The sequence below is a fragment of the Pelophylax lessonae genome, assembly GCF_965119305.1.
Source record: "Pelophylax lessonae genome assembly, chromosome: 9".
Lineage (NCBI taxonomy): Eukaryota > Metazoa > Chordata > Amphibia > Anura > Ranidae > Pelophylax > Pelophylax lessonae.
The window spans coordinates 92,968,786-92,983,362 of NC_138776.1; the positions used below are offsets into that span (position 1 = coordinate 92,968,786).

The window sequence follows — 14,577 nt, forward strand, 5'->3', positions numbered from 1 at the left end:
CATGATGCCAGGGGCAAGCTTCAACACTACCAGTACTTGTCTGAAATGTTCCAATCAGACTGATTCAACATTTTGGACAGAGCAGAGGTACCTCTATGGGCAGTACATTATACCTGTTGACAACTTTAAGAGCTTGTTTTAAGGGTTAATTTGTTTCAACATCTCATGTAAGGAGATAGTTAAGTATTAGAGTGTGCTTTTTTTGTTAGGGATAGGTTATCGTTTTTATGTTGTTGTTTTTTTTTTTTTTTTTTTTTTTACTACCTCATGAACTATTGCACTAGGTTCCTGACACCAAAATGTAACCTCCTGAAAACATTAAGACTATATACATTAGGAAAGAAAAATGTAATGTAGATGTAAAATGTAGAAAAATGTAATGTAAAATGTAGTTGAAGTGCTCAATCAAAAATTTATTTTAATTGATGTGACTTTATTAGGTTGAAATCTGATTGCTTTGTATGTTCCCATGCACTACCGTAGTAAAAAGGTGCCTAAATGTTTATATCTAACTTTTGGAAAATGAGGCATGTTATCCATCTTTTTTTGCAATTCCCCTTTAAAATCTGATTCAGAAATTGCGTAACTGGATATATTACATTAACCCAATAAAATAGACAATGTTACTGGTGTGGCACAACATACCAAAGTGTGTCATTCAAACTGAAGCCAGATTACAAATGGTAAAACAAACTACAAGCCACAGACCTGCCAGATTTTTGTTCTATGCCAGTGCTTGGTACTTGGGATTGGTATGAATGTATATATGTGATTTTTATGAGCGATTTCCTACTTCCATGTATGGTCAATGCAAAAAGGCATGTTTTTTCCATATAATCCTCCCTACATCCACGTCAAACAGCGTACATGCTGTGACTCAATTATCCTGGGGGTGCTGCAGCAAAAGGAACTATTTCCGGATTTAGTTTATACCTGAAAATGAAAAAAAAAAAAGAAAAAAAAAAGGAATTTAAAGAGTTATGTAATGAAATGTAAGGATTGGCTCAGGGAGTAAATTGAAATCCCGCACTGTGGATTTCAGGTTACAATGGATAAAAAATAGTAACCTCAAATCTGTTCTATATGTCATCTAAAGAGCCACAAATAGAATTGTAGACCTTGCTTTGTAACATAGGACATTGGGTAGTATTTTCTCATTGCAACTAACAGAAGTTACATACACCTGAAACATTTTGCTTGGTTGAAGAGTGGAATGGTTAAAATTTTTTTTGCTGTTTGCATTTTTATTGGAGAGAATTTTCTCCATAGACATAGGCACATATTGAGGGAAAATCCCACCTAAAACAGTCACCAGAGGAGGTATACCCATTGAAAAATATACCCTCTACTCAAATGTAACAGTTTGGATTTCCTCTCACTTTCTGCCTATGTAACAAATATTAAGGTTGATTAACCCAGTGGAGACAATTAAAGTAGTTCAAAAAGCTCCTTTCTATTTCATGAAAAACAAAAAATTATTTGACTGGAGTTCTACTGCCCAATTACCAGTAGAATTTAGTTGGAATATTTTCATTTTTGGAATGTTTGTTAGATTTTCTAACGGCTAGTGGGATCAAATCCTCGTTCATTTTCAGTCATAGTAAGAAAATTCGAAGGCGCAGGATGACAATTATTTTTCTTTTTCAAACAAAATTCCAACTGTGAATGTGGTTTTTTATTTGGAAAAATTGTGCATATTGTAATGAAACCTGTTAAATATATCTGGGATTACATTAAAATAGCAGGAATTTTAAGCGCCTTTGAGTCCATTCGTTTTCTGAATTTCAATGCAAACATTCAAACAAAAATCTAACCATATCTGGCCAGTTTTCACATTAAAAAAATGTCCTGCTAGTTGCTTTGGGTTTTTAGACAAAACTGGATTTTTAACAGTGCCTGAGCTTATTGTGGTAAATGCCAAATGTTAAATTTAACACTATATTAAATGATAATCTCTATTATTGTTAACCATACACATATATTTGCTAAGATTTGAATAGAATTATATTTCATATAGTGTGAGAAGGCTAAATACTTTGTATATTGATGTGTTCTGTTACTGAGAAGCATTAATGTGCAACCTAGTTTCTAAGCATATTCTTTAAATATGTGATATATTTTCATAGCTTGATATTTGTATATGCATATTTCTCTATTGGTCTTATGTAACCTCTAAATTAGCCATTCTCAACCAGGCCTCCATAGAACCTTAAGGTTTCTCCAGAGGTTGCTAGAGATTCCTTGAGCTGTGGCTGATTGATCTCCCATTTAATGGTACCTGATGGGTTCCCTGTAGGAAATCATAAGACAAAAGAAAAGTGGGGTCCAAGGAATCTGGCTATTTCCAAGTGTAATCTATTATATTTATTACATTCTCTTTGAAGTCACACTATTGTGACTAAAAGACTCTGAAGTTGGCAGAGTGACAGATTTCTTGAGTTACCATGCTTTTTAACAAATGAATGGAAAGGGGCTTGCATTGCCTCCTTCCATAGAAAACTATTTCTTTTTTAGGGCAGAGAAGTAATGTGTGCAGAAAAATGCAGTTAAGGAGATTAGTATAGAATTTCAAGGTGTGTCTGATCTGCTTATTTTATTATTCACATGTTAAAAAAAATGAAATAAAACCCACAGAAAAAATAGCATCGGCCAATCAGCATCTGTGACTATTCATGGTGCAAATTGGGTCAGGGCAGTGATGAGGATGTGATCTGCTGTAACTTGCTCTGGAAATATGCAGAACACCCTCTCCATCCGTATTCCACAACCCCTGGGTTCAGCCCATTTGGAAGGTTCGTCCTAATATACATGCTTTGTGTCTGAGAAAATGTCACTATGGTAACTGGCTTCCACTATCAACATTTCCATTTTCTATTCACGTTAAAAAAAAAAGCTAAACCAGTTAATCCAGCATACATGCATACATTTCATCCTAGAATTTATGGTAGGACATTTACTTCAGAATTTATTATATTTTATGCATCTATTCAGTAAGTCGTTACTTTAGATCAAAGGTAGCAATCCAAAATATGGATAGAGATACGTTGGTGCCAGTGCTAATGGACAGGCTTGTCACTAGCCATGCTGGTGGTATGTTGAGTCTTTGCACAAAGGCTATCACAAATGCCATTACAAAGAGTTAGCAATCTCTTTTCACATTTTTTTAAATAAAGAATATAATGTCCTGAAGCCACAACTTAATGGCCTGGAGACACAGCAGGAAGTGAAATGTTGAATTTTTTTGGCAGTCTTTGTCCCAGTGAGGAGGATCACAAAGACAAACAATGAGGGTGATTTCCCCTCTGGGAGAAAATCAAAAAAAACCTGAAAGGGGTTCTAACTCTTCCCACTCTATCCAAAAATGAAAGTGACACCAAACATTGTTTTTATTGTCCAAAAAAACGTCAATACACATCCACAACTTAATGGCCCTGTAAATCGTTTTTCATGAATAGAGAACAAACATAGCCATCCTTTAACAGGAAGCGGGATCGCAGCAGCAATAAAAAGGAATTTCTAGACTTGGAGGAGGCTGAAAGCAACAGAAGGGATTTTTTGAGTTAAAAATACATGCTTGAATAGAATATATTTTTTAAACTAAAGCTTCACTTTAACCATTTGACCTCTGGAAGATTTACTCCCCTTCATGACTGGGCCATTTTTTGCAATACTGTACTGAATTACTTTAACCACTTAAGCCCCGGGGGATTTGGCTGCTGAAAGACCAGGGGGTATTTTGCGATTCGGCACTGCGTGACTTTAACGGACAATTGCGCGGTCGTGCGACACTGTACCTAAACGAATTTGACGTCCTTTTTTTCCCACAAACAGAGCTTTCTTTTGGTGGTATTTGATCACCTGTGCGATTTTTTGATCATGCGCTATAAACAAAAAAATAGCGTCAATTTTGCAAAAATAACAATATTTTTCAAAAATTTTTTATATGAAATCCCCCCCCCCCCCCCCCAAAAATGTAAAAATCTAAATTTTTTAACATTTTCAGCCAATTTGTTTTATGGTACATATGTTTGGAAAAAAAAATCTCAAAAAGCATATTTTGATTGGTTTGCGCAAAAGTTATCGCGTTTACTAACAAATGAAAGATTTTTGTCATTTTTGTTGTTTTTTTTAAACCCGTAATGGAGGAGATCTGCGATTTTTTTTGCAGTACCGCAACATTGTGGCGGACAGATCGGACCCTTGACTGACATTTTTGACACTTTTGGGGTTACCAGTGACATTTCTACAGTAATCAGTGCTATACATATGCACTGTTACTGTAAAATTACACTGGCAGTGAAGGGGTTAACTTTATTTGAGAGAGAGGGGCTGTGTGTGTCCCTAGGGGCGTGATTCTAACTGTGATTGGCTGTGGCTTGAGCTGTAGGAACAATGATCAACGGTCCTACATAGTAGAACCGTATGATCATTGTTTCTACACAGGGGAGAATGACAGGCGGCTTGTTTACACTAGCCGCCTGCCTTTCTCCCTCTCCCCCGACGATCGCTGAGTGACCGGTGGACATCGGGTCCGCCGGTCACACGCGCGGGGGGGACCGTGACCGCGTGGGAGCACGTCGGCGGCGGCGCGCACTCGCTCCCCAGAGTCTCGCAGGCTAGTGACGTATATATACGTCACTCTGCCTGTGAGGGGCTGACCGCTGCAGTATATGTACTTGCGGCGGTCGGCAAGTGGTTAACTGGCAACTGCATGGTCATGCGACGCTGTGCCCAAATACATTTGTATGTCCTTTTTTTCCCACAAATAGAGCTTTCTTTTGGTGGTATTTGATAACCTCAGTGTTTTTTTTTTTTTTTTTTTAGTGCTATAAACTAAAAAAGACTGTCAATTTTTGAAAAAAAAATAAAATATTTAAAACTTTCTTCTATAAAACACATTCAATAAAAAAATAGAAAAAAAATATAATTTCTTCATCAATTTGGGCCAATATGTATTCTGCTACATATTTTTGGTAAAAAAAAATCGTATATTGATTGGTTTGCTCAAAACTTATAGCGTCTACAAACTATGGGATTTTTTTTTTTTTACTAGTAATGGCGGCAATCAGTGTCTTATAGGGACTGCGATATTGCAGCAGACGAATCAAACACTAACTGACACTTTTTGGGACCATTGACACTAATACAGTGATCAGTGCTAAAAAAATATGTCACTGTACTAATGACACTGGTTGGGAAGGGGTTAACATCAGGGGTGATTAAAGGGTTAACTGTGTGCCTAGCTGGTGATTTAATACTGTGGGGGAGGTGCTTGTAGTAGGGGAAGGCATAGATCGGTGCCCCTGCTCAGAAGAGACACATGATCCATGCCTTCTGTACTGACAGAATGGCAATCTGCCTTGCTTACATAGGCAATCCGCCATTCTGCCTGTGCAACCCAAGCATAGGCAGGTGCCAGCGGACATCAAATCTGCCGTACCTGCCGATCAGCTCCCATTGTGTATAATCACAGCGGGACCGGACTGCAAGCAGCGCATGTGCGCCCCAGACCCAGAAGTGCAGGATTGCGTACTAGGTACGCGATCCTGTGCAGCAGAGCAGCCTTCCTGCCATATATGTAAGTTGAGCGGTTAACAAAACAATTTTTGGTTTTAAATACAATTTATTATAGCTTTCCCACATTTTTTTTGTGCCTTTCTGCAAGGCTTACGATACCTAAAACACAGCAGCCTTGTTTCATAGTGTGGGTGCCCATGTAAAAATCAGGCCTGTGACGGTGGCGGGTATCAGACCCCTGGCCTTCTCATCCACCTTGTGACCAAAGACCAAGCAATCTCACACCCTGCCGTCACTTGCGTAACAATGCCACTCTCAGCTGCACCCAGCACACAGATTGTCCAGCTTGCGGGACCACAATCTAGATGCCAGCAGACTGAGAGCGATTGTCATCAGGTTAATTAAACGATTAACCCTTTCTCTGCCACCACCTCTACGTTATAATGAGCCTAGAGGACGCTCATGATTTTACAAATACCAATTATGACTTTAGAATAACCGTCTGTAACACACACTGTCACCTCAGACAAGAATGTTTCAGATAGGTTAGCCTAAACAGTAGCGTGCTTTCAGGAGGCAGGTTCTTTTGGGTCGGTTTGCGTTTAAGAGCTTAGAGACAAAGTTAACACTTTTCAAAATAAGGTTTAATTATAAGAAAGGTTAAAATTGGTGCGAATAAAAAATATTTACAGAAAAATGGGTTACAAAGAAATAGAGACACAATACAGCAATTTAGAAATATGAGAATAAAGAATGAAAATACTTGCATTAAAACGGTCCTGGCATTACCTTGGTTTCAGAAGCTGAACATGATCGGTCCTCCAGCGTGGTGTTTCCGCTTTGATGGTAAGATGAGAACTCAATCAGTTCTTGCCCTTTTTCACTGACCCCCCCAGGGGGTGTCATCAGAAGTACTTGGCCAATAGGCTCTGAGTCTATAAACTGCTAAGGGACCTCACGGTTTGACAGATTATTAAAAACACTCATATTTTGAGTATGTAACGGTTACATGCTTGAAACCGATATTTTATGGTCTGGTTTTGAATGTCCTATCTTTAGACACTAAACATGGGTTATCTCGGAATAACCTCTGACCTGTAAGGCATCTGATCGATAGCTTGTCTTTCCTAGGCATGAAGGTGTTCATGTTTGATATTAACTCGATCTGTATTTTATCTGGCATTCAAATATATTTCTAGAGACATATCTTGCTTGTGTATAAAGTTAGGAAGTTTTGTGGTTAACTGTGTCATTTTCGAATGACCTAGGAGCCATATGGCTGTGTTCAGATTACAAATTAACTCTAAGGACGAGGTGACGGAATGTCTGTGCGGTCAGTCTGCTTGTGTATATTACAGGTGTGAAAAATGTCAGCTGTGCAGGAACCTGGCATTCAGTGACCCAGGGGGTCATTAACGCTGCCAAAAGGCTGGGGGGATGAGGCTGGTAAGAATGAACCATTTGGTTTTTAACACTGTCAACTAAGCTCGCAACACAAGATGGATGCTTGCGACAGCTTTTGAACGAAATGGCGGCCTGACAAACTAGGGTGCCAATGCACGATACCATTACAAGGCCAACTTGTATATTTTTGTTGCCTTGTGTGTAACTCAAGCCTTCTGTCAAGTCTACATAGAAGTCCATTGTCTCCAGAGGGCAAAAAATTGCTAAGCTTACTATTTATTTATGTTTACTATGTAGGTAAAATTAAAGATGCTCTGATTTTACTCTATTAACATCTTAATGAGACCTATCTTCACATCTTAATTATTAGTAACTTTAACCTTGACCCGATAGGCATTATCTAAGCCAAATACTTCTTTCCTTTATATTTCTTAATTCTTATGGTTTTACCTTGTTCTCTAAATACTTTTGGTCTATAACATCACTCCGAGATAATTTAAAGTCTCCCTTTATGAAGAAACATTTCACATGTCTACTTCTATTCTACCCCCTTATGACCTACCTTGCTGACCCAAACATAGATTACACCTATTACGAAACACTATGGCATTGGTTTGCTTAACGTAGACAATTGTTTTCTTTGTGCTTCTTTATGGATCATATGGATCAAAGGGTTTTCTGTCTCTACCTATTTGTTACTGGATTTCATTTTGATTACTATGTTAAATCTTAAAACTTCATTTAAAATATACTGAAAAATTATAGATGAACTAAAATCAATAGCAATGCATTCAGAAATAGATATAAAAAAGTATTAGGAGATTTTATCCAAGCCAATAAACCTTACATGGGAAATGCTTATAAATTTGTTATTGTGAATAAAGTGCCAGCAGTCTCCCTAGTCCGTGGAATGCATATCTACAGTACTTTTGTTGATTCGTGACAAAGTATATCTTTCTGTAAAGTATAATGTTTCTCCTATTCTAGATTCAGTTACTGTACATTCAATCTGTGCTCTCAGACAGGTGCAGCCTCCTTCAGAGTTTACATCCTCCAGGCAGAGATTTTTTTTTTCTCTCCTCTTACAGATTATTGGGCTGAGTTGTAGGGTGGGGAGAAAAAAAACTCAAAGCCATGCCACACCTTTGTCAAGACTTGCCTGGAGATGACGAGAGACTGGGATACATGGGTTGAATAAGAGAAAATTTGAACATTCTTGAAGCATCAGTCAGCCTCCACACACCTCAGAGGATGGGTAAACAAGTGTAGGAGGGCAAACAATTATAAAAAGGAAAAGTTTTTGGGAAGGCACACATAATTTGGCCTCCCTTGTTGCCAAAGGTTCTTCTTTTACCAAAACACACCAGGTACGTATAACAAAATACTGATTGTGTTTGATTAGACTGTTAGGTACCTTGACTTAATGGGTGTTATATTATAGGAGATAGGAATAAGCTATGATAAGTGTGGAAGTATAGAATGCATACTATAATGATATCATGCAAGGTTTAGATAACTAGATGTTAATTGGGATGTGCCCTCTACTGCGACAGAATAGAAATAGATAAATGACTGATATGTTGTACAATAACATTGGTTCTCTTACTTCTATGCATTCTGTCTTTGATTTCAAGTCTCTTTTCTTGGATACAAATTTAAAAGTCCTCTTTCTTGGCTACTCAGTAGACTGTTTACTAAGGTGGTGTTACCAATGCTTGTGACTCAGTGACTGTGGACTTTTGAACTTGACATTGTTTGTATGAGCCTCCTAGAGCGTTGTTCTATTGATGCAGGGCTAATACATGTACCAATGTAAAATGACCATGAGAACCTCTGGTATAGGTTCTTTATGTCATGATGTATGGAGGCATACTATATAATGCAAGCCTGGACCATGTTACAAATTATTGAATTGTCACTGGTGGCATTGAGCCTTGGATGGGAGATGCCATCATGGTTATTTCATTATTCAGCAGCTAACCTTTCATTTCTGTTTGATAATTGGGAGCAATACGTCTGATTAAATCACTTACATTATGTCTGACTGCATGTCATGCTAATACCTGATATGCTAGACAAATATTTATTCTGTTCTGTAGTCAACTCTGGATTTTATTATCCTACTGATAGCATGATCAGACTCTCCCTTAAAGGAAACCTGTACTGAAAGGACGTGGCTGGCTACTGTTATCGCCCTACCCTTGAAAATGCCACTTGCCTGGCTGTCTCTCCCTTCAATACTTTGAGTCACTGGGGTTGTTTTACTAAAGGCAAATAATCTGTTAACTTTGTAAGGGACGTTGTACTTTACATGGGAATTTTTCCCCAGAGGCGAAATTTCACTTTGCAAAGAATACCCAATCACATTCAAGGAACATAAAAACAGCCTTTTTGCCTTCACATGATTGGATGACAGGAGTCAGCAGAGCTTCGCTTTTTATGAAATCAAACCCACTGGCCCAGCACAAGCATGCAGAAAATCAACACAGAGCCAACAATCCTGATTTGTAGACTTTCCTACAAGCGTTGAAACCAGAGGATCAGCTAGGAAGCCAGGAAAACAGCATTTCCAGGAGGTGGCATCGATAGCACTGGCATAACCTTTTAGTACAGGTTTCTTTTAATACAGCCAAGATTTGTACTAGTGACAACTAGACTTATTATTATTATTATTAGAATATTTCAGAACTCTACTGATTTAAAGGGAAAGGTCACTTTGCACAGCGTGTCACATACATAGCAGTTTGTGCAAGTTCCTCCAAGTGACAATGACAGATGTCACCTACTTGACTAACTATTCATGCCACACAAAATACTCATAAACTTGCAAAGTTGAAAGTTGTTGACACTGAGTCACTTTTGGCATGGTAATCTTGAATATTACTAAACAGAAGTTTCCCACATATGCATTGCCCATTGACAAGTTTGTGTTAGGAAGAAGGAAAGTGAGAGCAGTGTACTTACTATGTGAGATGTGCTAGAGATTTGTACTGTTAGATCATTCTGAAAACCACACTGTCCATGGACAAACAGTCAGGCTACTGTTATACCTTAGCAACACATTGCGTTTGTGGATGAGATAAAAAGAGTAGAAAAATCTGAGAAAATGTTTATTCTGGCATGAATCTGAACTCGTTTAATGCTTTTAGTGTTCTTCTACTGCTGATTCCAGAGCCCTGATAAATATATAGCGTATTACAGACAGTAATTAGGGTGTTTTTAGTAGAAAATCTACAACATCTACATGGTGTGGCATGTATTCTATAGCTGTAATAAGGGTAGCGAGCAGTAGTTATAGGATTTTGTGTTTGCTGGTTACGCAGTGCAGCCATGATTTGTACTAGTTTCGGTTTTGGCATACTGAAAAAAATATAACCACTAGACATGCTTTTTCTTCCTTTAATGGTATTGTTGTTTGACCCCAGCAATATTTATTACAGTAATATATTACAGTCATTTATATAGCGCTGACAACTTTTGTATTGCTTTATATACTCCTCATTCACATCAGTCTCTGCCCGCAAACAGCTTGCAATCTAAGGTCCCTGTCTCACATACATACATACATGCACAGGCATACAGCAGCCAATTTAGACAGATGGAATTTAACCTACCAGCATGTCTTTGGAGTGTGGGAGGAAACCGAAGTACACGGAGGAAACCCATGCAAGTACAAGGGGAGCATGCAAATTCTGTGCAGATAGTGTCCTGGCTTGGATGTAAACCAAGGACCCTCTGTGCTGCTAGGTAGCAGTATAACTATAGTGCAATAGCGCCTCCTCAAAAATGAAGTTGGGGAAAGGTACTGCAATTCAAAATGTAACTGTTTGTATTTTTACAGTAAAAGAGAGGATAATAGAGGTCGTGATAATATGTTTTTACTCTTTAGGCTTTACTATTCCCTTTTTTAATATTCAATGATTTACAGCCCTCAGGTCAAGAAATGAGAGCGCTGGGGGGGGGGGGGGGCTGTGCATAGCCTGAGCCCTTACCTGTAATCAGACATGAAGAGGATGACTGGTGTTGCCATAGATATCTAGTCAGTTTTGTGATTATCTATGGTGATACCTTTTCTGACAACCAGTTCTTACAAGGACAGAATTATAGATAAGGGCTCAGACTTCATATACCCCTTCACACAATTAGGTTAGGGCTATAATCATTATACAGCCTCCTCCATGAATTGGTGGAAAGAGTTTATCTCTTTTCTGGAGAGTGTTAAAAAATTTACAGCATATCACAACACAAGTAGAATACATACTTAACTGAATTAGAGTGGATATGAAACCAATCAAGGCATATAAATGATGTACACCACATAATTATACATAAAAATGTAAGCCATCGCCACAGGGATGGGTGCACGCAGGAATGCAGAATACATTGCTTTATGTTTCAGAAATCATGAGTATGTCATGTAGCTACAAGATTTTGATAAGGTGTTATATAATGATAGCTACGCCTAGAGGATGACTTAGAAAATGCAGTAAAACTAAAAGCTTGCAAAAGATGTAAATAAGCAAACAAAGGACAAATATTACATTGAACCTATGCGTGATTATCAGACAGTAAAAAAAAGTCACATTGTAATCCTCAACAAATAGAGGTGTTTTAGGGCTCATGCACACTGCAGCTCGAAGAAGCTCAAGGAAGCAGCTCCTACAGGCTTTTGAGCTCTTTTGAGCTCTTATTTTTTTCTGCCTGGAAACTCCCCTCCATGTTAGCCAGTGTGTCCATGCACACTATGGTTTTTTCAGGAGTTTACAGGCATATGCTCTTAAAGGCAGAAAAAAAACCCCACCAAACTCATGTTTTTGAGAGAAAGCATTAAAAAGCTCAAATAAGCTAAAAAAAAAAAGAAATAGGAAAAATCAACTAAGGGGAAGGTTTGTGAAAATAATTGTGCCACATTAGCTTAAATACCAATAGATGGCTGTAATATAGAAGAGCATGAACTGTTGTCTTTCACTTGGAATTTAAAGAGCTCAATGGAGTGCAAACACCAACAAATTAAAGAATTTAATTTAATTTTGGGAGCCAATGTAGTCTGAGACTTCCCCTTTTGTTAACATTCTATGATTTTGTTTTGTGCAATGTTTAAAGATTGCATCCCATATCTAATATGTGGGATTTAAAATGTATTTATTTCAATGGGATATAATTTTCAATAGATGTTTCCTGAGATATAAAAGAAACAGAGGATTCTGAGTGCTTGTCATTCTATAAGGCAGGCTAGCATTGGAATCTATCACTCAATGGATGTCCTACCTGTACTCAGTGTCCTTGCTATTACAGGTAGATGTGTTTAAATATGTATCTATAGAGGTTTCTACAAATATTAGCATCTAAATTATATTGTTAATAACTTTCTGGCTGCCCTAATACTTCCCAGGATGAAAGCCTATTACAGTAAAATATTGTAGACTTGAAAACTGTGACCCTAGGAAAAAGGCATAGAAGGTAGGAGCAGCCCATAACATCACATCATTTTGAATGGCTTAATATGAGGAAGGACACAATGTATGTTTGAGAAACATTTTTACAGGTTGCTTGTAAAAAATAATATTTGAGAGCCTTTATGTGTGCGCATGTGACTATCTGCACACAGTTCAAAAAACACATAATTCACAAGAACAACCATTTACATTTGCCTGATTTATATTTTGGCTTAACAGTTTAGGATACTCAAACTAAATAGATTGTAGTTAGATTATAACTAATGCAGGTGACTGATGGCATAACAGTTAGAAATTGGAGGTGCTTAAGTTTTAAGCTCTTTAAAGTGAACAAATAAACAAAGAAATTCTAAATGGTCACATCTCATTTAAATATACTAACTGTTTTTGTCTGAAGCTCTATTTTTCGAAGACGCAGTGTGCACTTTTGAGTATAAAATACCTTGGTGCACACCCAATACCGCTGGACACCCAATACCGCTTCCTGGTGATTTTGGCAGTATCTTCATCTAGTCTTGGACCCTGCTGCCTTTGCACTAGACCCTGCTGATTTTGACAGTATGAAAGCGGATCTTCACTGCATCTGACCACCACAAACCAAATCGAATTCATTTTTAATATTCAAAGCAAACTCTCCCATCCATCCATGTCTCCATGCTTTATTTTGTTGAGAAATCGCTTTGAAAAACAAACCCCCTAGCCTTAGCCATCTTGAGTAAGGGCAAATGATTCATGTAGCATTTACTTCCTGGAATCCCTTAGCTCTGGCATGCATGTAGGAGAGTGAACTTAGATGAGAAAACTCCTCAGCCCGTCCTTCCCTCCTCCAGGCTCATGGGAAATATGACATAATTTGCCTAGGAAAGAAACCAGGAAATAACTTAAGAAATGTAAAAAAAAAAAAAAAAAATACTTCTCTATAATGTTGATTGGGAGAGTGAAGTTCCACTTTACTGGCCTATGAGTATCTTCATCCAACCTTGGACCATGGTGCTTCTGCACTGGACCCTTCTGTTTTTGGCCATATATCGATGGCCTGTGAGAGTCTTCACCCAACCTTGGACGCTGGTTGCTCTGCACTGTATGCATTTTCTATAGATCTGACACTTACTACACATAAAAGAAATATACAGTTCAATTGGATAATATTTCTTTTATGGCATGTTCTGCTTTTTTAGTAGAACCGTCTTTCTGTAAAGTAGATTTTTCTCTCATCCTTATTCATTTCATTCTTTTCAATAACTTCTGACTGTGGATTCCATGGCCAACAATATATGCTGCCCTTCAGAATCATATAATACCTATAAAAGTTTCTTCCCCCCTCCAAGCTATATTTTATAAGGGTTTCAATTACTATACTCTGTAGAGGATAACTCTGGGCGTTGCTCTGTTACAATAAATACAGGTGTTTGCATGTATGTTGCCTGCAGGAACATTATATTGTGCAGATTATAATGCTCACGCAAGGTGTCTGAGCTACAAATGCTTATGGTGCTGAATAGTCTTCATTCTTCAGCAACGCAGCCTGTAAAGTCAGTTCACTCTGGATAAATAGGAGAGACTTCTTTACAGCATTTATAGGTGCCAAAACAGTTTCAACTTGCTTTGGCATTTGATGAAGATGTTAATATGTGAAAAAAATATAACAATGTTAGAGAAGAGTGCTGTCTATTTATGAACATCAATATATACTGAAGCTAATATACAAGAAATGCACAAAAGGACAATGGTAGGCTAACAATGGATGTCTGGTTTCATTTTATATCTCAAATTGAGAAATAATGCACTACTGCTTCCTTTTCCAACTGTTTTATTATCATGGAATCCTTGAAACCACTCATGATACATTAGCATGATGATTAGTGGGAAGAATGCTCTAATAAATTTGGGGTCGTTGTGAAGAATCCCCCCTTTTATGATAGTTAAGAAGATCATAGGTGTCAGTGGTTACTTATCTGAGAGGCAGAAATTACTCATTGCCCAGGGAACCCTTTGCAATCGCTAGAGTAGTGTTTCTCAACCTTTTTCCAGTTGAGGGGCCCTTGAAAAGTATTTTCAGTCTTGAGGCACCCCTGTCCAAGGCTTGGTTCATGTTACTGTGTGTCGCAGAGTGTGCCCAAAATCGCACTCCTTCCTGACACACAGACAAATGTTCTCCACTTTAGGGGCGCCATTCATTCTTAAAGGTACCCCACAGATT

At 37.9% G+C, this 14,577-nt stretch overlaps 1 protein-coding gene across 1 annotated transcript in view; it reads left to right on the forward strand.

The window, feature by feature from the left end:
* Positions 1-8,130: 8,130 nt before the first annotated feature.
* The window catches only part of COL17A1 (collagen type XVII alpha 1 chain), a 62,484-nt gene continuing 56,037 nt past the window's right edge, over positions 8,131-14,577 (forward strand). The window contains exon 1 of the mRNA XM_082267349.1: positions 8,131-8,288. The gene's annotated coding sequence lies outside the window, so the exon portion shown is untranslated. The remainder of the gene's footprint in view (positions 8,289-14,577) is intronic.